The sequence below is a fragment of the Lissotriton helveticus genome, chromosome 8, assembly GCF_964261635.1.
Source record: "Lissotriton helveticus chromosome 8, aLisHel1.1, whole genome shotgun sequence".
In the NCBI taxonomy this organism is placed as follows: domain Eukaryota; kingdom Metazoa; phylum Chordata; class Amphibia; order Caudata; family Salamandridae; genus Lissotriton; species Lissotriton helveticus.
Window position 1 is genome coordinate 1227233194 of NC_136069.1, and position 24413 is coordinate 1227257606.

Consider the following 24413-nt stretch of genomic DNA (forward strand, 5'->3'; position numbering starts at 1 on the left):
CAAACTGACATGGGTTACAAGCAGCGTCCGTTAACGCTAAGAAACTTAGTCAGGGTAAACGGACGCTTTACAATACACACAATATATATTCAAATACCCTCTGTTGCATGCCTTTCTCCTGAAAGCATGATGCCATATTCGCAAACAGGGGAGTGATGCTTGGATTTATGAATTTGACAGAAACTGGGAGTATGGAACGAGGGCACAAAGTGCTACCCAAGATCACACGGTTAAGATCATTTGCAGTGATGGAATTAGAATTCAGTTTTTCGAGGTCATTTACCGATTAAACCGCATTGTCGCCCTGCCGATGGAACCAATTGCCTCTTCTTTTAGTATACAAAGCCAAAGGGACAGGGTTTGCCTTCAGAAATGGCTATGCACTAATGTATATATCAAAATATATTTCTTTTATTATTTTGTATATGGCTCATATTCAATTTTGTTATTTATGTATTTCATTCAAAACAAAATAATTATACATCAATAATAGACGATAGACGTAAAAATGATGGAGGCGTTTCGGCATACGTGCCTTCATCAGGTAGCCGTCTATTGCACTAAAATAAACATACAATCAAAAAATATTAATATTGGATTATTATTAGGTGGTTACATATAGCATAATGTGTACTTCAGAGATCTTTACACTAAAACCTACTATGTTTTAGATATTACTGCTAGATTTAGAATTCGTTTTTACATTTATAGAGTCGCCAAACCACATATCACATACTTACACATATTAGATATCAACTAGTTGACTACTAATTTCTTTTTATCACACTTTATCATGCTTAAAACCCTAATCTAAGACCGCAAACAGTGTATGAAAGAGACCTATCCAATTTAAACCATTAGTGACAATAAAAAAACATATATTGTTATATACACTTACATACAAAACTTTGGTACATTAATGTCAGAAGCAATACGAGATAGATCTTAACTTTACATATTCTCGATTACATTAGACATTGCTCACCAATGATGGTAAACCAAAAAGTGAATTGCTGCCTAATACATATGGGAAACCGACAGATTCAGACTAAAAACAAAATACTAGATGTACTCATATGCATATACTCCTTAAAGTGTTAATTAGTTGATATTATCTTACCATATATGATCTGATGCTTGTATTCAATAATATAATGATGATTTACTGTATCTTGTGTATTACGCCTGGTTGATAAGATATAATATATATCGCACGTTGGCTAGTACCCTCGCTGTAAAAAACAAATAACATTTAAGTAGATGTAAAGCGCCCCATGTCAAAAATCGATAACCTCAAAATGGAGTGGTTCTATCTAACTAAGACCCCTTTATCTCATAAATATGAGTTAAAAAAATATATAAATATGCGCGCATTGTGAAGTATATATACTCCATTATTTTATGATTATTCTACGTGACCACTTATTTTGAAACATAAGGAATACATTGTGTCCTTATCTCATGGGCAAATAACCATATTGAGTAAATTTTATCAAAAAATGTGTGATCGAGAGCTGGCAATTAATAAATCTCCAATTTTACAACACCACACCTATAAATTAAATATACGGTGTAGTATAAAAAAGGATCTCTTCTTGATGTTGATTCTTTAGATATTATGTCTATTCTTTATAAAACCACTTACTCTTCAGTAATTCGCCCGAGGGGGAGATGTCATTAAGCGGGTCCGACGACCGATAAACTGGCTATAAGTTGTTTTGATTTGCTCACAGTATATATTCCTAAAATAATAACCCAGAACAGGAAGTCCCATTTACTGTCTAGTTTAGTTAGAATCCAACATGATTGTCGTCACCTCGATTACATGTAAATATAGAGCACAAAGCAAAACTATCATTCATACTCACTGATATCTTAATTAGTGTAGTTCTTTAAAACGCATGACGCTGCCGAGGATGAGGCAGGAATTCTAAAGCCGGCTGTAATGCGGAGAGGGTATGGCTTTATTAAAAGAGATCAAAAGTAATACACGCCACTATATTATTTCCGGCTCTTATATATCTTACTTGAACTTATTAATTGGTTCAAATACAGTCTTAGTTATAGACTGATTACACACAATCTTCCCATAAGACAGCCATACTAAATCATTACCTATTTCGAGGGCATAACTAATTGGACACCTCTCTTGCCGTAACGCCGCATCCAGAGACACAAACAAATTCTGAGCATCTAACCCGGTTGGAATGTTTGGTGCGTTTTAAAGGGCTCGAAAAAGCGCGCGAGAATTTAAAATCGGACAGGCTCACTCTCACGTTACGTTAGTTGACCGTAATGCATGGCTTGTATCCCATTAGCTACCATAGATGTCGACAATGATGTTAAAACGATTCTGATTGTTGCTCTAATGTATTCATAGAGTGCGCACGATAATTGGTTGAGGGTTTTAATATACGGAATGACAAGCATCCCAATTATACGCATCAGGCGTGAGCTAGTCTACGTTGTTTGTAAGGAGAAAGTTTATATAAATATAGAGCTCTTCCTCTTGTAAGTGAGATTCTATCATTATTCCCATATGAACCAGGCCACCAATCTCTCAAGGTTCCCATCATTACCGATTTTTATGTTCCTAATGTATCTTGTACCTTAAACATACATTTACTTTCCAAAACTTAATACATACAAAAGTAACTGACTACGTATATCTAATTCATATTAGTCACATATTATGTACAAATGCCTAATACAACCTCCAATTGCCAAACAATCCATTGTGGTCTTAGATTAGGGTTTTAAGCATGATAAAATGTGAAAAAAAGAAATTACTAGTCAACTAGTTGATATCTAATATGTGTAAGTATGTGATATGTGGTTTGGCGACTCTATAAATGTAAAAACGAATTCTAAATCTAGCAGTAATATCTAAAACATAGTAGGTTTTAGTGTAAAGATCTCTGAAGTACACATTATGCTATATGTAACCACCTAATAATAATCTAATATTATTATTTTTTGATTGTATGTTTATTTCAGTGCAATAGACGGCTACCTGATGAAGGCACGTATGCCGAAACGCGCGTAGTTGACATCTGCCGCACTGCCTCCATCATTTTTACGTCTATCGTCTATTATTGATGTATAATTATGTTGTTTTGAATGAAATACATAAATAACAAAATTGAATATGAGCCATATACAAAATAATAAAAGAAATATGTTTTGATATATACATTAGTGCATAGCCATTTTCTTGAAATAAGGTGGTTTCCTCTTCTTCCTTTGCTTTGGAAAAATAATAAACAGGTTTACTTTTTAATTAGTATCTAGCTAAATTTTCCCTTTTGCAGCGACGGATTGGTAACGGGGGCATTCGGGCAATGCCCGTGGGGCGGGGGTCCGAGTTCCAGCTGAGGTCTGCTTTTGAGCAGCCTGGGGGCCGATTTGGGCGCTGTCTCTGTTGTTCGACTATACCGCCAGCGGCCCATTGGGTGTCTGAGTGGCCTTTCTGGAGGAGATGGGCACTCATTACCTCCCTTATAGCAGCAACAGGTAGAGGTGTCACCCCTTTTTTCTCGCTGGGCCTCCCATTAATGTAGGCATACTGAGCGGGGCAGGGGGCCTGAGCAGAAGTGGCCTCACTTGTTTTCAGGTGTGCTTAACTAGTGTAAACTGATGCGTGCATTTCCCCCTCCTTTTTATGTAAAATTATGCTGAAGCAGTGATTTGAGGGAAGGCATTATGCTAATGTGGGCCGATTTTTTTATGCGTGCCCGGGCCGATTTTTTATCCCAATCCAACCCTGCTTCAGGGGCCTTACTTACACTGTATTTATTTGCTATCACTGGGCCTCATTCACACCGTGCATGCGCACACTAAGGGGCCCTATGATGACAAAGCACTGGTGTTGATCGATGGAGACGAGGTCGAAGACAAGCCAGCAGTTCGCACAGAGCATGCGCAGGATCTCAGCAGAGCAGAAAGAAGGCACTTTAACTGTTCCCGCAGCCACATTCCAGGAGAGCGGTGCTTCCAGTCGCTCGGGTTCCACCGGGTCTCCGAGCCGGCAGTCAATTTAAAACGGCTTCATATCAGCCTCCATTTTCAAGCTCTTAACTCTACAATCAAAACAAATGAGTGATTTCTCAACAGCGACAATAACAAGCGCGGTCCCGAAAGTGAAAGAGGACCGCGCTACAGCCTGAGCATGGGGACATGTGTTTCTAACACATGGCCCCATAAAGATAATAAACTGCTTTCCGACAGCAGCAAAGCACGCCACCGAGTCCGGCTCGGAGACCAAAGGGTGTCCACTAAAAACCCTCATTTCCAATGGCAGGCCACCATTTAGCATAAACGGTGACACCAGCCAATGGAAATGAGGGGCGGGGCTTAAATCCCCTTCTGAAATCTCCTTCATCACAAGAGTCTCGTAGAGCGTTGCCGTGCAACGCTACGCAAGACCTAAAGATTACTTGGGGTACTACTTTCTCTGAACCTGCGCTTGCTGGCGCGGAAAAAGAACGAATTGACGTCAGCGCACGTGGGTGGCCCCTAAGTAGCTGCCGCAACATCATCTCGGCGACCACGTTGCTAACGATAGACGCGCAGGGGTACTGCTGATGAAAGCTTTCTGGATCCAGTCTGACGCCTGGGGGTAATTCTAAGGTAAGGAATCTATCACTATGTGTCTTTCAGATTGACCGTATTACTTAAACAAGAAGAGCTGTCCACGCTTTGAGGTGCACTCCCATCAATTTCTTTACATACATACATTGAGGGACTTTAGATCCGCCCTCTTCATTTATTGGTCTATTTAACCGTCATTCAAAATTTGGTTTCTCCCGCCACATCATACAGCTAAAGGCAAAGAAAGGGTCAGCCCATCTTTCCGGAGCAAATGTGCATAATGGACTAAAATGAAGTGTATTACAATTCCATTGCAGGTGGGCCAACACTGTCCTTTGTCAGTTCTTTTTTTACATTTTCACTCTTTATTCTTTCTTTGTTTTCCCATCCTTGTGTGTTTAAACTAGGTCTTCAGGTTATAGTAAATCAAAGGCAATAGTAACGTTTCTTTGTTCCACTAAAAATCATGTTTCCTGGAATGTGCATTAAAGCTAAACACAGCTTCCACATCTGTTCTACTAACACCTGACAGATGAGAAGCACCCCAACAAATCTATTACTTTTTTGATGGGTTTGTTGGCTGCGTAAGGCTCGTACTCACTTCAAGTGAGTATGATCATTGTTTTGTTGGGGGACAATATGTTACTCGTTCCTAATGTAGTAAATGCGGGAGGGTGCGCACGGACAATGAGTGTTATTTGTTTACTTTTACAGGTGTAGCTCGAGTGTTTTATTGAAATAGTCAGATTTCTAATAAGGCAGGTGGAAATGTGTTCATGGGAATTGCGGTGATCCAGCCTTTTTGCTTCTATTGTCATGATGTAAGGTGTATGTTTAATGCAGCATGAATATCCCCAATGCTTCCGTCACTACATTTACATCAACATTACTGTGATAACATAATAAAGATTTTTTTTTAAAGTACAGGAGCAGCAGTAGGTAGCAAATTATACTGCAAGAGTGTAGGAACGTGCCTGTTTTTACATGGTCAACCCTGACTTCTGGCCCTAGTACTGATGCCTGTTGACTGAAAGTGGACTGGGGCCCTGCTAACAAGGTCCCCAGTGCTCTTTCCCTTAAAACAGGTGGAATGTTCAAATTGTAACTCTCTTGTCAAGAACTTTAGGATCCCAGTGAGTCCCCAGTAAATTATACCCCTAGTACCTAGGGCATGGGTATTAAAGAGGGCCCTTAAGAGCTGCAGCATGTACTATGCCCATTCTAAGGGCCCCACACACAAAACTGCATGCAGACTGCCATTGCAGGCTGCTTGAAATGGTGCAACCCATTTTTGTAAACACAACATGGCCGACTCCCTGTTTGTCATGGCCAAAGACACAGCATATACTATATGTAAGTTACCCTTACAGCAGGCCTTACAGCCCTATGGCAGGGTGCATGAGCAGATATGGCCCTGTGAAGCCCAGTTCCTTTGCTGGTCATTGCAAGTGTTCAGGCAGCCATTTTGAAACCATGTGCTTGTCACTGGTCATCATGAGTGACACAGCCACACGATGGCTGCACTGAAAGTTATGGTATTTAGTATCAAACACCTTGCCTTAATAAATCCAAACTGATGCCATAGTTAGATTTATTACGACATGCACGCAGAGGGCACCTTAGAGGTACCCCCTGGAACCTACCAGTCTTTTAGTGTGCTGGCTGACTGGACTCTTCCAGCCTGCCACCACAGATGAGTTTCTGAACCCCTGCTCAGGAAAGCAATGCTCTCAAAGGTCAGGAACAATGCCTGCTCCTGAGGAAAGTGATGACACCTCCTGCAGCAGGATGGCTAGTGAATTAGTATACTAAGACCAAAGTCTTCAAAGCCTCTGCTGCCTTTGATATGCGACCCCGCCTTCCTCCGGACCTGGAGAATGCCACCCACTGCCTTCGGTCCCATTTGGCACCAGAGCAGGTGGCAAAATTAGCTAGTCAGTAGGCGCATTGCACTATAAGGCTAAGCACATTTCTAAGATGAGCCACCTGATGTGGACACTCGAAGGGTTCCGCCATCTTATTTTTGGTGAAACTAGGAACTCTGGGTCAGGTTTTTGCCCACTCGTCCCAGAACATGGTCATATAGGGGTTGTAGTCACCCCAGGGGTGAGTAGCCCATTGACAACTACCTTACGATCACCATAATGCCCCTAAATTCAGTACTTAGGGAGCACTCTGAGACCAGGAACTTAGACTTGTCTACCTGGGAACAGAAGAAAAACAAAGAAGAGCCAACAACGCAAGAACCGTGGACCAGCATCGAAATTAGTTCCAAACCCTGCCTGACTGCTGCTCCCCCCCAACAATAGCAAGAAACGACTCGTCCTGCCACTGGGCAGTCTCCCCAAACCCTTGGAGGACTGTCCTGTACTTCGCCAACCAAGCAGCATCTCCCTTGAGGGGGGAGGAGTCATCTCCCTGAATCTGCAGGCGTAAACTGCATCTGCCCGGTTCACTGTTTTGCTGACCATTGGGTCTACCAATGGAGCAACTTGCCAGGAGGAGGTCATCGAGAGTCCAGGAGTCAGCCCAACCGCTTCACCAAATCTCAAGACGCTGACCATTCCCGGAGCCTAGCTGCACCAATACCTGGAGCATCGGAGCCCTTGCAAGCACCAAGCATTGCTGTGTGTTCAGCTCGGACACCGCCAACACTGACCTGCCGACGAGGGACATCAGGATCTCCAAGCTCATCATCGAGAGTGGCCCTGCTGACTTGTTTCTCCCCCACTCGAGGTCACCGAGACCAAGTGAGAGCTGCTGACTCAAACGACCCACCAGACAAAACAGCTCTTCACCTGAGCCCCCTAGCCCGAGGTCACGTAAACCAACAGTGTCTTTGTGCTCCCTAGACCCTCAAGAGCTGAGCCCCTCTTTGAGTCCTGCCAGACTGGTCCCCCAGTCCCAACTTGCAGCAGCCTTTCTTATTGCAGGTACTTCTCCAATTACTTTGCCACGTTGCAATTGATGCTATCAATGCGACAAGCACCTCGGCACCAGGACACATCAGGGCAGGTAACACTGAACTGCTGGTGGTTTCTTGAACCTCGGACCCTAAGTCCCTTAAATTCAGGAGAAGAAATGTGTAAACTATTTGCAAGTATTTCAATGCAGCAAGTGTTTCTCCTATTGGATAACATTACCGTGTTTGAGGCTCATACCTCAAAACCAGTCATTCAACTGTATTTTCTAGTTCTACAAAAATTCCTATCTCGAGAAAGTACTTACCTGATCCCAATGATCTTGGTGTCTACAATTATATCAAAATCAGTGTTATTTTTCTAAATTGGTCTCGGATTTCTTTTTTAGTGTGTCTCATTTATTGATTCTGTGTGTACAACAAATGTTCAACACTGCCTTATTGGTTTACAGGGGCTTACTTTAATAATCCCAAGTGTTCTTCTAGTGGTAGTGTGGGCAAGCAGTTTCGGCTTATCAGATAGGCTTAAGATGCTCGCAAATACTGCCACTAGAAGAGCACTAGGGATTATTAAAGTAAAGCCCTGTAAACCAATAAGGGTAGTCTGGACTATTTGCATGGTGTGCCCCTACATTTGGTACATTAGATAAATAGCCAGCTTCCTGTAAGGAGAAAGGCTGGCAAGCAAAACAGAAGCAAGCACAACGTGCCTCATATCAATGAGTGAGTGAAACATAATGAAAATCTAATTCACCAAGGTAACAGCACCAGGTTATTGCCTTCACTGGCAGGGATGGCCGTTTTCACTCCTTTGCACCCACCAAAAAGATAGGAGTTTTAGGTTATGTCTGTACAGTAGAATATGACCGTAGTGATCATTATGTGGTCAACACCTGAGTTCTTTGTTGTAGGTTCGCCTAGGTCAATGTCTTACCATTCTCGGAGTCTTATTCTAAATTGGGCGGCAATACCAGGAGGGAAAACAACCCGGGCTTCGAACAGGGGTAATGCCATCAGCGCACTTCACCGTTTAATCCACAGATAGTATTAACCTCCTAATTTGCAATGCCGTAGCAAATAAACATTGTCTAGAAAACAGTCCTTTGCGTAAGTACACATATCATTACTACAACATCCTCAAGTGAATACTTTGAAGTACCCAAAAAGACAACTCTCCAAATATACGACCTCCACAAGAGTGCAAGCATTAGATGAGGAGCACAAGCTGACTCAACAGGTTTTGCACATCTTATCATGCAAAATGAAGGCCTGTCACATTCCGATCCTTTCCAAAGGACAGCAAAACAAGTTAAACAACATTGTAGAACTTTGTAAGCACTGCTTCAAAGACAACAGAAACATCTCATGAATTTAGCACGCGTTTTCAAGAGGAGGCATATTGGAAAATAGTATTAATAAAAACATCAGTGAGGTAGACAATACGCCAGCAGAGAATGGGGACAAAAAGAGAGTGTTCATGGATGAAATTGGTGACTTTTGGAACGCTGTGCAAGAATAACCTATCCAAGTAGGAACGCCTACTCGGAGGGTCTAAAAAACTGAGCATGTTAAAACAATTTTGTTAACTAATGGATCCAAGAGGTAGTAGAAAGCATAAAGCTGGATGTTTATCTTCAGGAGCTCCTCAGATGGCCCTGGTAAAGTTATTTGCCTGAAACACAAATACATAGTTTTTGCTACAAATGTACATTTCTTAGTATATTTTTGAGTGTAACCCACTGGGACTGTGTGAATTTCCCAAGGAAAGTAAATATAGACCAAAAGAAGACAAAAGTCTACTCACCTATCTTTCTTAACATTTTGATAAATGATAACACAGATTTACAACACAACTGATATGCTTCAGTAGCTTAGGGCACAGTGGGAAGCGTATCTAGAAAGTTTGGAGGACTAAGGGGGAGGAGGCCAGCCAATGCCCCAGAGAAGCAGCAATTAGGTCGGGTTTGCATCTGGTTCAGTTAGGATTCTACATTGAGTCTATCATTCCCAAATTAAATTAAGCACGTTAGGAAGTGTGACAGCTGATGTAATTGGGTGGGTATTTTTTCTTCATACCATCTGGGCATGTCCCAGAATAACAACTTTCTTGGGGGTTTGAGGGGGTGGGGTGGAGTCATGATTTCCCTGGCCTCGGTGGTCAAGACGACAGTGGATGGTGGTGTAAAAGTAGCACTATTCAGTAGATGGAGTGATGACGTGACAACATGCGGCCAAGTATGTAAAAAAAATGTAGCAACTGGAGAGTTAATGAACTAACATGAAAATAATGAATCTAGTAGTTTAATGTGCAATGATAAAAAAAAGATACAAACAAAGACACACATTTGAAATGTGCTGATTCACAATGGGCAGTCATAGTTACCAGTGCAGGCCATCTGAAAGTTTTGAAGTATCTTTCCTTTAACTAGAAAGCAGAACCTACTTTGCTGAAACGGGCACAACGTGAATTAGAAACTTGATCTTAAATTGACATGTTTAGAAATGTTGTCATAACTGCAGAATGATCCTGTTTCACAAATGTATTATCTTATAAGCAATACTTTCTTAATTAAATGTCATGAACTTCCTACTTTTTCATATAACGTTTGGTTAGAATAATATGTGCATTTTAAACAATTATGCTTGATTCATTGTAAAAGGAATGCATTACCGAACAGATATTTTGCCTTTTAGTTAACAGATCATTGTTCCCGCAGTGAAGCAAACTTGCATGTGGAAGGTCGATCTGTGTTTTAAGGCCTATGGGAACTGAGTCCAACGTTTCCAGAATCTAACTATGCAAAGCCTGACTATAGCTAACTTTGTGATAAAAGTGTACAAGCGATATGTATATTTGTGGAAACGGGGAGATGAACCTGCTTACCGAAGTAGACTGCCATTCTATTGTCTCCTGGAGGGAAGAAGCCGCATACAATGTTTTTAACTTTTCTTTACTTTTATATTAGTCCGTGTTCCGAGGTAGAAGCAAGCCACTCACTTATTGCTGAGCTCTGAAGAGGATTGCTCCAGATCTAGACCCCTGAAGGTTGTGGCTACTGCTGCATCTGTTTCTCTTTGATATTTTCATCCAGATGCATCAACACAAGGAATTGCGATTCCTAAACAGCGATTTTTAAGGAATTGCTATTTAGGAATCGCAAAAGCCTATGCATGTAGGAATCGCTATGAAAATAGCGATTCCTACACATTCCTTAATTGCTACTCGCAAATTGCGAGTCGCAATTAAGGAATGCTGTCCAGGTCATTCCTATGGGCCTCCAGGCCCATAGGAATGAATTGGAGATTGCATGAGCAATTTGCGAGTACCAGTAGGTACCAGTCATGCAATTTCAAAATGACACCCTGTTGCACCCCTGAAATTGATCTGTGCACATATGTTGCACACACACATGCCCTAAGGGCATGTGTGTGCGCATCATGAAACTTTGAAAAATGCACAAAAGTGAATTTTTCAAAGTTTTTGCAAATTACCATGAAGTTCAACTTCATGGTAATTTGCTACTCCTATAAGCGAAATCGCTAATTTAATGCATTGCATTTAAGGAATCTCAATTTGGGATTCCTTAAATGCAATCGCAATTTAAGGAATCTCAATTTAGAGATTCCTTGAATTGCGATTTTTGCATTTGGGATGATGCATCCCAAATGCAAAAATACCGGTCGCAAAGGGGCAGATTCTGAGAATCTGCCCGTTTGCGACCGGTTTTTAGCTTGATGCATGTGGCTGAGCGCCTTCAACAGATTGCTACGGCAAATGTATTCTGATTTATATGGATTTATTAAGACTTGGCTGAGTCTTACGACCTACTCTTCATGGGAAGTTCGATACTCTAATTTGGCCTGAAACTTTATGCTCCTCTGATCTCACTCTATTCCTCAACATTCGAACACTTCATGAGTTCTTGAACTCTAAAACTTTGATTCTGATCTTAAGAATAAGGAATCTATTCCTTCATGGAACACGCTTAATGCATTATATTTTTGATGCATGTTCTAACCATTCTTTAATAAGATTTTTGTAAACTTATTTGATCTAATCTCGCATCATTGACTGACCTTACAACTGGTGATACTATTTAGGTTTGTGATGATAACTTATGCTCCCTGACTCTTAATACAACATTCCAAGGTCCATCAAGAGAAAAAAAATGATTGAGCACGGAAGAAAATGATGATAATATAAGAGAAATAAGATTTTAGGGCCCAGTCCGCCCTTACACAACTTTGGCCTTATAATTGCTCACAGAGATGTTGCCAAACTTTGGTTCAGCTTGGAACTCTCTGTGGTAAAATGGTAAGTTAATGTGGGCTGGTGTATGTCTTCTGAAAAATAGGTTTCTGTAGAGGAAGGTTGATCTTTACGCAGGGGCGGCTCCTCCATTAGGGCGGTGGAGCATCGCCCCAGTGCTTTCTCGTAGTGCAAGAAGCAGAAACATAAAACGGTAAAACTACCATTTTATGTTTGTGCTTCTCGCACTGTGAGAAAGCAAAAGGGTTTGGTTGGGGGCAGGCTGGTCTGCTCGAGGGCAGGGGAGGAGTGTCTTGCCCAATGCTGTGGGCCCTGACTGTTTAGTCGGCCCTCTGGGGCCAACCAAACCAGTCATGCTCATTCTCCCTTTTTCTCAATGTAGGCCTCCCCATAGACGCCTTGCTGGTCGGCGTCCCCACCAATCACAACGCGTTGCGATTGGCTTAGAAGATGGAGGCTGCCTGCTTACGGAGTGCAGGAAAACACGGAACCCAGCCAGGAGCTGAGACGGCGCGGGACCCGGGAAGGTACGTCTATTTATTTATTTTTTAAATTAACCTCCCCGCGTGCAATTCACCACCCCACCCACACTAGAGTCATGCCAACAGCGACTGCCTTTACGTGCAAAAAAGGCAGGATGGAAAAACTATTTTGACCATAGTCAGTGAGTTACCAAACTTGAGTTGACACAGTGAATAACACCCTCGAACTTCTAGGGTTGAAAATGTGCTGGATCGCCTTGAACAAGAGACAATATGTTATCGGGTGGCTTTCAATGGCACAAGACTAACCCATATAACAACAAGCATTGGCATAGCCAATAGGGCTCGCCTTTGGGACCTTAGAAGTATTTAATTATGCAGCACAATATCCTTGGTGCAACATCACTGTTGCAAAGCTAAACACTTATAAGGTCCTAAAGGCGAGACCTATTGGCTATGCCAATGTTTTTCTTTTTTTTTCTCCTTTGAACGAAAACGGAAATAATTTGTCTTCAGCCTTTCCTCATCTTGACTGTCCCCGACATCCAAGATGCCACTGCCCCCATGTTCTCTTCGATTTATTCTCTACAATTCAATTTCGATGTATTCATTTCTGAAATATATTTCTGTGGTATGCGGCTGAAGGAACGAGGTGAGTGTTGAGTATCAAACAACGAAAACACCGACAGCTGAATTTGACGCTTTAGACCCCGTTATATTTTCACGTCGTTACATCTTAAAAACAGGGGTTTACATTCGAGGGAACTTTATTTTTTGCGTTAGAAATTGTTGCACTTCAAAGAGCACTCGTGGATTCAATACAACGGAAAGAAAATTAAAAATCACACGCAGCACCTACATTTATGTTTTATTCTGCGCACGTGAATTAGCGAGAGTTTTCACAACTGTGTACATTATTGTAAAACGGCCGTTCGTCTTTCATTTGTTATCTTCTGTGGAGTTAATAAATGCATTTTAATGTTTAAAAAGTAAATTCGTTTTCATTGATTTTGTACTTGTTGATTTTTATAAAAGAGTTTTCATAGCGAAATTAATCATTCTTTACGCGATGCTAAAATGCGTGGCACTAGCGTTCAATGTTCATGGGTTCGAAGGTGCCGGTTGTACATTTAATGATCTGAGCCCAGTTATAAAACTGTATTCTGCATATTCTGTGCTATCTGTGGGCACAGATTGGCGACAGTGACTGGTAGTACGGTTGGCGGGGCAGCCTGGCACACCCGGCTATCGCATATACAAAGGCCCGTGGCCTCGACGGGTGCCTGGCACTTCTGGAACAGACCAGGGGTTCTACACGGCCTTGTTTTAATTCTAGCTATAATGTTTATAGAACAGATGATTCACAAAAAGGGGGTGGTGATGAACAGAGTGTCTGAATTAAGCAGACCACTCTTACCCAGTCCAAAGATCAGGGCTTGATCCATCACCGTTATTTAGCTCACTGCCCCATCCCAGCTCAGAACCTGGCTATATGCAAATTAGTCTGTCCCTGGCCCAGTGCATCATGGGAACAGGGCAGACTGGGTAAGAGTGGTCTGCTTAATTCAGGCACTCTGTTCATCACCACCCCCTTTTCTGAATCAAAGTTCTGAGCTGGGATGGTGCAGTGAGCTAAAAAACGGTGATGGATCAAGCCCTGATCTTTGGACTGGGTAAGAGTGGTCTGCTTAATTCAGGCACTCTGTTCATCACCACCCCCTTTTTTGAATCAAAGTTCTGAGCTGGGATGGTGCAGTGAGCTAAAAAACGGCGATGGATCAAGCCCTGATCTTTGGACTGGGTAAGAGTGGTCTGCTTAATTCAGGCACTCTGTTCATCACCACCCCCTTTTCTGAATCAAAGTTCTGAGCTGGGATGGTGCAGTGAGCTAAAAAACGGTGATGGATCAAGCCCTGATCTTTGGACTGGGTAAGAGTGGTCTGCTTAATTCAGGCACTCTGCTCATCATCACCCCTTTTTCTGAATCATTTTGTCCACCATAAGCGTGGAAGGGTATACTCAGATGTGAGTCCCTTGCTCATTGCACCATCAGGATTCAAGCAAGCCGGGCCGACGACGCCTGAAATGGCAGAAACCGGTCCCCGGAAGCTTGTTTCCTTCCCAGTATAAGAATTGGCTTGGTAGTTTGGTTTGCCCTGTTCCCATCATGCACTGGGACAGGAACAGACTAATTTGCATATAGCCAAGTTCTGAGCTGGGATGGTGCAGTGAGCTAAAAAACGGTGATGGATCAAGCCCTGATCTTTGGACTGGGTAAGAGTGGTCTGCTTAATTCAGGCACTCTGTTCATCACAACCCCCTTTTCTGAATCATTTTGTCCACCATAAGCGTGGAAGGGTATACTCAGATGTGAGTCCCTTGCTCATTGCACCATCAGGATTCAAGCAAGCCGGGCCGACGACGCCTGAAATGACAGAAACCGGTCCCCGGAAGCTTGTTTCATTCCCAGTATAAGAATTGGCTTGGTAGTTTGGTTTGCCCTGTTCCCATCATGCACTGGGACAGGAACAGACTCATTTGCATATAGCCAAGTTCTGAGCTGGGATGGTGCAGTGAGCTAAAAAACGGTGATGGATCAAGCCCTGATCTTTGGACTGGGTAAGAGTGGTCTGCTTAATTCAGGCACTCTGTTCATCACCACCCCCTTTTCTGAATCTATAGAACAGATGAGCGGCTTAACAGCTAGATTGGACGACTTTGAAGCTGGGGAACCATATTCAAGTCTGGCGGGAGCCTCAAACATTCTGTGATTTTGACCAAATTGCTGAATCTCTCCGTGCCGAATAATGTATTTGGCCATCTGTAATGCAACTCATGCTCTTGTAAGGCGCTCTGATACCTTGGGTGGAGTATGCGCTAAATAAAACTGCAAAAAAAAATGTCTGCAACCCTTCTGAACCCCTCTCTATTCATACAACACGAACCATCATTGTAAAGGGGCCAAGCTTTGCTCGAACGTATTCGTACTTGTTATTTGTATATCAATATGCCGGTATGCCACCTGTCAGCCGCTTCCTGAGAGATGCCCAACCCTAAATTGTAATTACTGCAGTTTGACCCTAACTGCTAAATGCGACATTCAGGTAGTCGCGGTTTTAAGCTTGGGGCACTATGCCTCCCGGGAGATGAAGGTTCGCTTCTTCCAGTGTGAGCCAGGGCTACAGTAGCACCTCAGCAAAGGGTTGTTGGCTAAACGCAAGCACTGTGTGGATGTGTGGCGCGTGCCAAGGAGGCCCCGGGCTGCCATTTTGGCACCCACCTCAGCCCTTGAGTGAGCGCAGTAATGAATGTGTTGTGCCCCACGACACATTCTTTTACAGAGGAAGCTCCGGCCAGCGGCAATTAAAAACAAACACGGATTTCCCTGCCTTTGGATCCTCGAGATGACCGCCACTTTAATAGCGCCCGTCTTCGTGTGCTGCAGATTGCAGCTGACAAGTAAGTTGCATAAATGGCAACCGAGGATTTAAAAACAAGCTGTCTCGTGGCCACGTCACCACGCCTGAGCACTGCTTCTGGTGACTAATGAGGCAGGCTCTCCAGTTGCCATAAGAGCTAGCAGCCAATCCCGTCTCAGCAAGAAAAAAACAAGCATTGGCCGTGCGGCAATAAAGCGGCAGCAGGGGGAGGGGGCATGGGCGATTCCCTTGCGGGAGCGTGCGACCATATGGCGCCACCATATGGCGCCGCGCGCTCCCGAAAGGAAATCGCCAAGATGTGCATGCGTTGCATTGCAAGCAATGCAACGCATGCACGTTTTTGCCCCCAAAGCTGTGGCGATGGCTACAGGTCTCTCTCCTATGCAGCGCATGTGCGCTGCGTAGGCGAGACCTAAAAAGGAATACTGCTTTAATGAATGATAATAGTTTGATATTTAGAATGTGCTACCTACTACTTTTGCATCACAAATATATCCATGAACTGCTTGCCTTGCACAGCAAAACTTATTCATAACACTTATGAAGGAAACTTAAAAGAAAATTATTGAAATGTGTTTTTAAACAGCTGTATTTCTTTTAAGCCTTACCTATCTGGAAAACTTTCATAACACCCAATATACTACTGAACAGTATAGAAGATATATATCTGGAAGGAAAAAAACAAGAATTGCTCTTACATTGCTACTGCTTCACAATTATGGAGATTAGAACCACACTGTCAGACCTAATAAATTATTATATAGCTGGGAGGCTGAAGAAAATTGGTACTTTATTAAATACGCCCTAACTGGCGTCCCCCTCATAGACATATTGTAAATGTAAGCCTTCAAACCAGCAGCTTCATACAAGACTCACAAGAACCCTGCTTGATACAATTGTGGGATTTGCAGTCCAACCTCTGTAGTTTGTCCCTCTAATTCCTTGGTGACAAATCTGTTTTCCCTCCAAATTTCTCCTTTGCTCTGTGCTTAGACCTGTGTGCTCAAACAGTGCACCCCCAGCCACCATTTTGTGTTCACAAGCCAGTGAGGCCAGCCCCCCTGCCCCCCCCCCCCTAGCAACAGGGATTTTCTACATCAGAGGGTGCTTCTGTGAGCTGTATTTACTGGGGCCTGTGCACTTAGTTTTTTGGCCAGCAGGGGGAGTAAAGCTTTATTCAAACAGTATTGTTAGATTTCGAGTTAGTGAAGCCTTTACCTGCTGAAGTCCAAAGTTGTGGATTGAGCCTGTCTGTCTCCTAGGAGATTCTGAACAGGAGCAAGCAGCTGCCCAAACCCCACCCCCAGGCCAGCAGACCATTGGCTATTCAGCTACCAGGCAAGTCTGAGCCCTCCTCTCACACCTGCCCAGGCCCCTGAAGGCCTTGCTGGGTGCATCCCAAATCATTCTCCTCCATCTTGTGAGTTGCAGCCCACATGTGCCCCAGATTGCTTTGAGCAGAGTCCAGGAAGTGGTAAGGAGACAGACTAGTGCTGTCTCTTCCCAAGACAAAAAGTTGTTTAAAAAACAATTTTCACTTTCTGTGTTTACTGTCTATGCCTGTGGTTGTTACAGTTAAAAATTGTAGTTTTAGCCTGCCTGTAATTTGCATATTTTATCACCTGTGTTTTGTTTTAAATGTGTGGTTTTCCCTGCCCATGATTGCCTTCATTTAGTGTGTTGAATTGTGGGATTTGCAGTCCAACCTCTGTAGTTTGTCCCTCTAATTCCTTGGTGACAAATCTGTTTTCCCTCCAAATTTCTCCTTTGCTCTGTGCTTAGACCTGTGTGCTCAAACAGTGCACCCCCAGCCACCATTTTGTGTTCACAAGCCAGTGAGGCCAGCCCCCCTGCCCCCCCCTAGCAACAGGGATTTTCTACATCAGAGGGTGCTTCTGTGAGCTGTATTTACTGGGGCCTGTGCACTTCGTTTTTTGGCCAGCAGGGGGAGTAAAGCTTTATTCAAACAGTATTGTTAGATTTCGAGTTAGTGAAGCCTTTACCTGCTGAAGTCCAAAGTTGTGGATTGAGCCTGTCTGTCTCCTAGGAGATTCTGAACAGGAGCAAGCAGCTTCCAACTCCCTGGCCAGCAAACCTTGTCTGAGGTTGCTGGGACCTTATATGGTGCGCTGGTGGTTGGCACATGTGTTCACTGATTGGTGGTTGTATCTGGTGTATCCTCATTGGTTGGGTATTTGAGGGTTCTGACTGGTTTCTCGGTCTGTGATTTAATCATTGCAGGGTTGGGACTAGGGCTAGGGTTCGGATTTCTATTGGGAAGTAGGGACTAGGGCTTCCTATGTTATTGGTTGTTGAGAGTAGGGTGGGACTAGGGCTAGGGTTAGAACTTCAATTGGAAGTAGCTATTTAGTGCTTCTGGTGTGATTGGTTGTTGGACCAGGTGTGGGACTAAGAGTAGGGTTAGGCTTGCTATTGGAAGTAGGGACTAGGGCTACCTGTACCATTGGCTGCTTTGACTTGGATTGGGACTAATGGTAGGGCTAGGGCCTTTACTGGACGTAGAGATCAGGGTTTTTGAACTGATTGGGTGCTTGGACTAGGGTTAAGATTGGCTGCAAGGTCCTGGTCTCCTATTGGTTCTAGAAGTTAGGGCTAATGTTGTGATTGGATAATGTTAGGGCTAGGGTTCCCATTGGCTGAAGGGGTCACCTGATTACTAGGGCTACAAAAAAGGCCAGGCTTAGGGTGTCTTAGCCCGGGCGTCGAGGCTAAGGGTGGAGAGGACAAGGGTAGTTGCCTGTTTGGGCCTGTTAAGGGTGGAGAGGACAAGGGTAGTTGCCTGTTTGGGCCTGTTAAGGGTGGAGAGGACAAGGGTAGTTGCCTGTTTGGGCCTGTTCAAGACTGATCGGGACTAGGGACAGAAATGCTGCCCTTTTTCTCATAAAAAAAAACCCTTCACTCTTTCATCCCTCCACTATCCTTTTTTCTATAAACATTAACAGCCTAACATGTTCACTTCTCAAATTCCATGTTCCATATTCAACTATACTAATATACTGCCCAAATAACTGAATAACATATCTACTACTCAAATTACTTCATATTTATACTATATTAATTTTCAACACTAATCCTTTATGGGTTCCGGAGTGGCGTGCTACTCGCCAAAAAGCGCTTCAACACCCATCAGGGGTAACAAGTGCTATATGAATGCAAATCGTTCTTCTCCTTTTATCCATCCGCTATCCTTCTCACTCCAAGTAACAGACTAATATACACCACTGAAATTACCTCATATTTCATCTATCCTTCTGCTATAATTCCAAATCCAAATAACTGACTAACCTATCCACCACTTAAAATGTACTTGCATGTTTCACTATACTAATTCAACACTAATCCTCTGTGAGTCCCGGAGTAGCGTGCTACCCGCCGAAAAAGCGCTTCGACGCCTCGTCAGGGGTAGTAAGCGCTATATAAATGCAATTACAATACAATACAATACAATGACTAAGCTCAGCCGAAAAACCGTAATTACCTCGCATCCTGCACCACTCAGGCCTCCATTTAATAACCCTGGATTCTAGAAACGAGGAAACAATTGGAAAATTGCGGCCCTTTAGTGGTGCTCTAGTTGTGCGTGGACACTACAGGGTGTAGGTATCTAGAAACTGTAGTAGTTAAGTGTATGGTGGAGCTCTTGGAGTGCAAGTTATACTTGTGTACCTTTGGAGTGGACATGGTTCATGGCACAAACATATGTTATTTAATTTATTTATTTTAAAAGTTTTATATAGCGCTAGCTTGACCCGTAGGTATCAGAGCGCTTTACATACACACTGTAAAAACAGAAGGAAATTGCATTACATAGTACGAAGGCAGTAAGGAAGCAAAACAGAGACCATTAGCAATGCAAATGGCTTTAACTTAATTAAAGGCGAGACCCCTTGCATTTTCAATGCTTGTTTTCCTTGCCATTGGCTACATGACTCTCCTTTCCTGGCATATCTCTTCAAAATGATACAGGTGTCTAGGTTCCTCTAATTATTTATGAATGGGAGTATGTAGTGGTCACACATTTGTTAGATATGTTGTACAGAGCAGCCACTGGCAGAGAGACATGCGTATAGTACTTACATAATGGTGCACCGGGGGCAGCGTGGCAGACTACAACTTCTGCGGTGCAAGTTTGGAGAATGGCCATGGCCATGTTATGGTGGAGAGAAATGAGAGCTAAAGCCGCTCCATTGTTGACTGTGGAGGTACTGAGGGTTGTGGCGCAGCGGCCAGGGTGCCTGACTCCGGACTAGGGGATTCACGGTTCGATCCCAGGTGCCTGCGGCAGGTTAGCCCAGCATCATGTGACTCTGGGCAATAGATTGCTTAATCTTTCCGAGGGCGCCCAGTGCCGGGACACCACTTCGGAGGTAGCTGTGAGCTTTACAAATACTGGTATTTCATTTTGCCCAGGGGAACGATTTCTGAGATTTGATATGAATATCTCGTTTGATCAAATTATTGAAACCATTAGCCATGGAGAAAACTGTTTAATCATTGAAATCTGATATTCTGCACTACATCCGTATCTGTGAACTTTGTATACTGTGGATATGTGAAAAGAGAAACTTGATTGAAAATCCAAGACCCAAGAAAAACCTCTTAATAAGAAACAACTGCTTTGGGAACATATGGTACTAAAGTGAACTGAATGAAATGTTTTGGTCCAGTAATTGTGGAATGAATGGGACGAATAAGCAGGGACCAGTTTAACAGCCAGTAAACAAGCTTCAAGACAGTTTAATAATGTTGTCATCTCCATTCGTTCGGCATGAAGTCCATGAGCCACCAGCTGTCTAATGCGCGTCAAACTGAGTCCTGTGCAGAGGGCGATTACTGAAAAGGAGCGTGCAATTTACTGCCCATAAGATGCTCAGCAATGCTTTTCAAATTCTTTTGCTCAAGGTTGCCAATGAATCTAATACAAAATAAAGTGCCATGGATGAGTTAATGTGTGTGCAAGGGTTGAATACTAAGTTGGGCAAACAGTACAACCAGAGCGGTCAGCAGGAAACAACCCCCATGAAATGATAAAAGAGAAATGGGCGTTAAAAAGCACACAGGAAATAGATTGGTTTAGTATAACCCAGTGCATTTTTTTCAAAGCATAACACAGTCAATACCAAGAAACACAAATTGCACAGCATGGAAAACAATCCATACCAGTTTCACGAAATAGCGAATTCATCAGATTTGTCCATGGGTGTTCAAGGGCGAGGATCGATCCGGTTTTGTTGAAGCCGTAGACGAGAGATTCTTGAAAAGAAGCTGGAAAAATATGTAAAGAATATTATGTACACAGAGTATGAGGTTTGTTTTAAGTAGTAATTGTACAGGAAATGCCAGTGAGCAGAGTACTGGCACAGCAAAGCACCCCTCAGTCAAAAACAGAAGAATGTGGTAAAATGGCGCACAGTTGCGCTGTTGGTTTGAGCTCCAGTAGATGTAGATCATCACTCTGTAACGACAACTCACCTAAACCCAACCCATGCGCACACAAACCCAACTTGTGAAGATAAACCACCAATAATATTACTGTTAACAATTATACTAACAGACTTGGATTCTCACATTCATAAGTATATTGTGTATGTCAGGCTCCACATTACCGCCACAACAAAGCATACATTTTTTTTTAAAGCAGTCAATGTCTATCTCTCTGTGCACTGTGTTATGGTTCTTATTGAAACCCCTGCGGTTACAATGATTAAACATGAAAAATGTCTTAAACCACATAGAAAGATAAGCTGAGTTTGCTATGCTCTTATTACGGCTAAGTAAAGGAAAGGGCATTATGACCACTCACTGCATCCAACAATAGTAATAAGTAGTTCTCCGGAGGCCGTGTGGGACTGAACGGAGGGCTGGAGCACGGTGCCGGCCCAGAGGTGAGACAGGACGGGGAGGCATGGTCAGCACAGAGGCCCCCGGAGAGAAATGGGTACCAATGGATCGGCAGAAGAAGAAGGCCAGCTGCAGGTGGAGGACTGATCGACTGAAGCAGCATGGAGGACTTGCTCCTGACTATAGGAAAGTGCAAGTCAAGGGAACGGGGGGGGGTATACCCATCATGGAGAGACTTCCTAAGTAAGGTGACTCTTGTCATACAGCAGACTGATGGGATTTATTGCTGTGACGTGCATGGGAGAAGGTAATGAATACAAGTGGATGTCTAAATGAAGAGTTAATTGTGATATGTATATGCGGGGAGGGGTGCCGGATCACCCCGTGCTTTTCGGCATTCCTGGGGTCGGGGGGGGAGAGAGGCACTCTGCCATGTTGGGGAGTGGGTAGTTTTAAATCCACGGGCAGGGAGGCAGGGAGGGTGGGAGGGAGGGGGTTTGAAGTTGCATTGCTTGATTGTGTGGCTTGGACGTCCACTGCTTGATAGGATGTTTAAAATGTATTTACTGACTTCACTGATCTGTTTACCCGTTGCGCCCTTTGCTATGTGGGATGGGGGGGATAGAGATAGGACACTTTCTGTATTAACGTGGAATGTAAATGGGATGAGGGACAAGAATAAGAGGGGGATTGTGCAGCAATATCTGAAACGACACTCTACGGATGTGGTACTGCTTCAGGAAACGCACCTGGTGGTACAGAAGACAAAGGCCCTTAATAGATGGGGATATAAGCTCTTGGTCCATGCTGATTACACTTCTGGGTCTAGGGGAACGGCGGTTCTGGTAAAAAGGTCCGTACCACTCATGGTCCATAAAGTGTGGGCAGATTCGGCAGGGAGATTTGCTGGCGTAGAGGCCCAATGGTATGGTAGAGGACTTAACATAATTTCTGTATATCTGCCGCCTGCTCTGGGAAAGCCGGACTTGGAGGACCTGGGTGGGAGATTGACGGGACTACAGGATGGCACACTGATAATGGTTATAACCTGAAGTTAGTCGATACGATAGATCGTCATCCACTGAGGTCAAGGGCGAAATCTAATAACCTAATGGCTGATTTCAAAGAGGCAATGGGATTGGTAGACGTGGGGTGGGCGCTTCAACCAGCAGATAGGCAGTTCACCTTTTTCTCTAACATGCACCAAAGTCTATCACATATAGATTATTTCCTCACACACTTAGCTGCGGTGGGAAATTTTGTTACCTCCCGGGTTTTACCGAGGGGTATATCCGACCACTCCCCGGTCTGGGTGGAGTACACCCACTGGGAAAGACAGACACGCACTACCATAGTCCTTAACCCTTGGCTTTTACACATACCAGACCTCAGAGAGGAACTGCGTACGCAAACGAAGAATTACTTTGCTGAAAACGTGGGTTCGGTCACATCCGCCCAGACAATATGGGAAGCATATAAGGTGGTCTTAAAGGGGCAGGCCCTGTCCTTGAAGATGGGATATATAGCTAAGAAACGTGAGTTTTTGGTACCGGCAGAAATGGACCTTCTGGATCTCGAACGGGAACAGGCACTGAACCCATCACCTTATACCGCACATAGGCTTCAGTGGAAGCAAGATGAATTTTAAATTAAGACCAGGGAGCACATGATGGCTAAATATCGCCATACCCAGCATAGAATATATGAAATGGGGGATAGGGGGGGCAAGACACTGGCCTGTTTAGGCGAGAACCAGGATCGAGGTGGGTGCATAGGTTGACGGCATCGGATGGGGGGTCCGTGTCACATACGCGGGATATAGCGGAGGAGTTTGCCGCTCACTTAGAACAGGTATATTCCCCCTCTACTATATACACAGCAGAGGAATCGTGTAAGCTCCTCAGAGATAGCGATGTCCCGACCCTGCCGGAGGAGGATAGAGACACCCTGGATAAGGATCTCTCTGCTGAGGAAATTGGTAAAGCTATAGGGCGGATTAAATCGGGGAAGGCGATGGGACCCAACGGTATCCCAGTTGAATACATAAAAACCACTGCCTCTCGTATAATACCACATTTGAAGGCTATGTATGAGGAGAGCCTGGAGGTGGGCCAGCTCCCTGTGGATCAGAGGCTGGCCACGATAGTAGTGATTCACAAACCGGGCAAATCGGCAGACTTGTGTGGCTCATATAGGCCCATCTCTCTGATCAATATAAAGGCTAAAGTTCTAGCAAAAGTGCTTGCCAATAGGCTGGAGGAGGTTATTACCAAGTTAGTTCACCCAGATCAATCTGGATTTATGCCTGGGAGAAACACAGCCCTCAATCTAAGTCGTTTACATAACGTAATGGCCCGGAGGCCATATATTGAGGAAGATGCTGCACTGTTGTCTCTTGATGCTTCTATGGCCTTCGATTCCATAAAATGGCCGTACATGTTCGAGGGCCTTGTAAGGGCGGGTCTGGGACCAAAATTTATAGCATGGGTTCGGGCTGCTATACACGGATGTTTTGGGCCAGGTGCGAGTGAATGGCTTCTCGGACGTTTCAATTGAGGCGGGGTACCAGGCAGGGATGCCCGCTGTCCCCAATGATATTCGCCCTTCTTTTGGAACCCATTGCGGCATGGATACGCCGGGATGTGATGGTACATGAGATGGGCGGATGATGTGGAGGACCGCATATCTTTGTATGATATACTGTTGTACTTGGCTTCCCCTTACAAATCTATATCCGTAGTACTAGACATCTTCACGAATTTCAGCAAATACTCAGGTTATGCGATCAACTGGCATAAGTGCGTGTAGTACATGTTGTGGGGACAGGTCCCTAGGCTTCCGGCTGGTTG

General features: G+C 43.8%; 1 protein-coding gene across 13 annotated transcripts in view; it reads right to left on the reverse strand.

Moving 5' to 3' along the window:
- Nucleotides 1-24413, reverse strand: part of INPP4A (inositol polyphosphate-4-phosphatase type I A) — a 1031799-nt gene that overhangs the window by 837622 nt on the left and 169764 nt on the right. For 9 of the 13 annotated variants that reach the window (XM_078658189.1, XM_078658185.1, XM_078658188.1 and 6 more), the window contains exon 2: nt 20884-20988. The exons of 2 other annotated variants lie outside the window; for them this stretch is intronic. The gene's annotated coding sequence lies outside the window, so the exon portion shown is untranslated. Of the gene's footprint in view, nt 1-1120; nt 1233-20883; nt 20989-24413 lie in introns of all 13 variants that reach the window. 2 more of the 13 variants (XM_078658190.1, XM_078658186.1) reach the window with 1 other exon arrangement.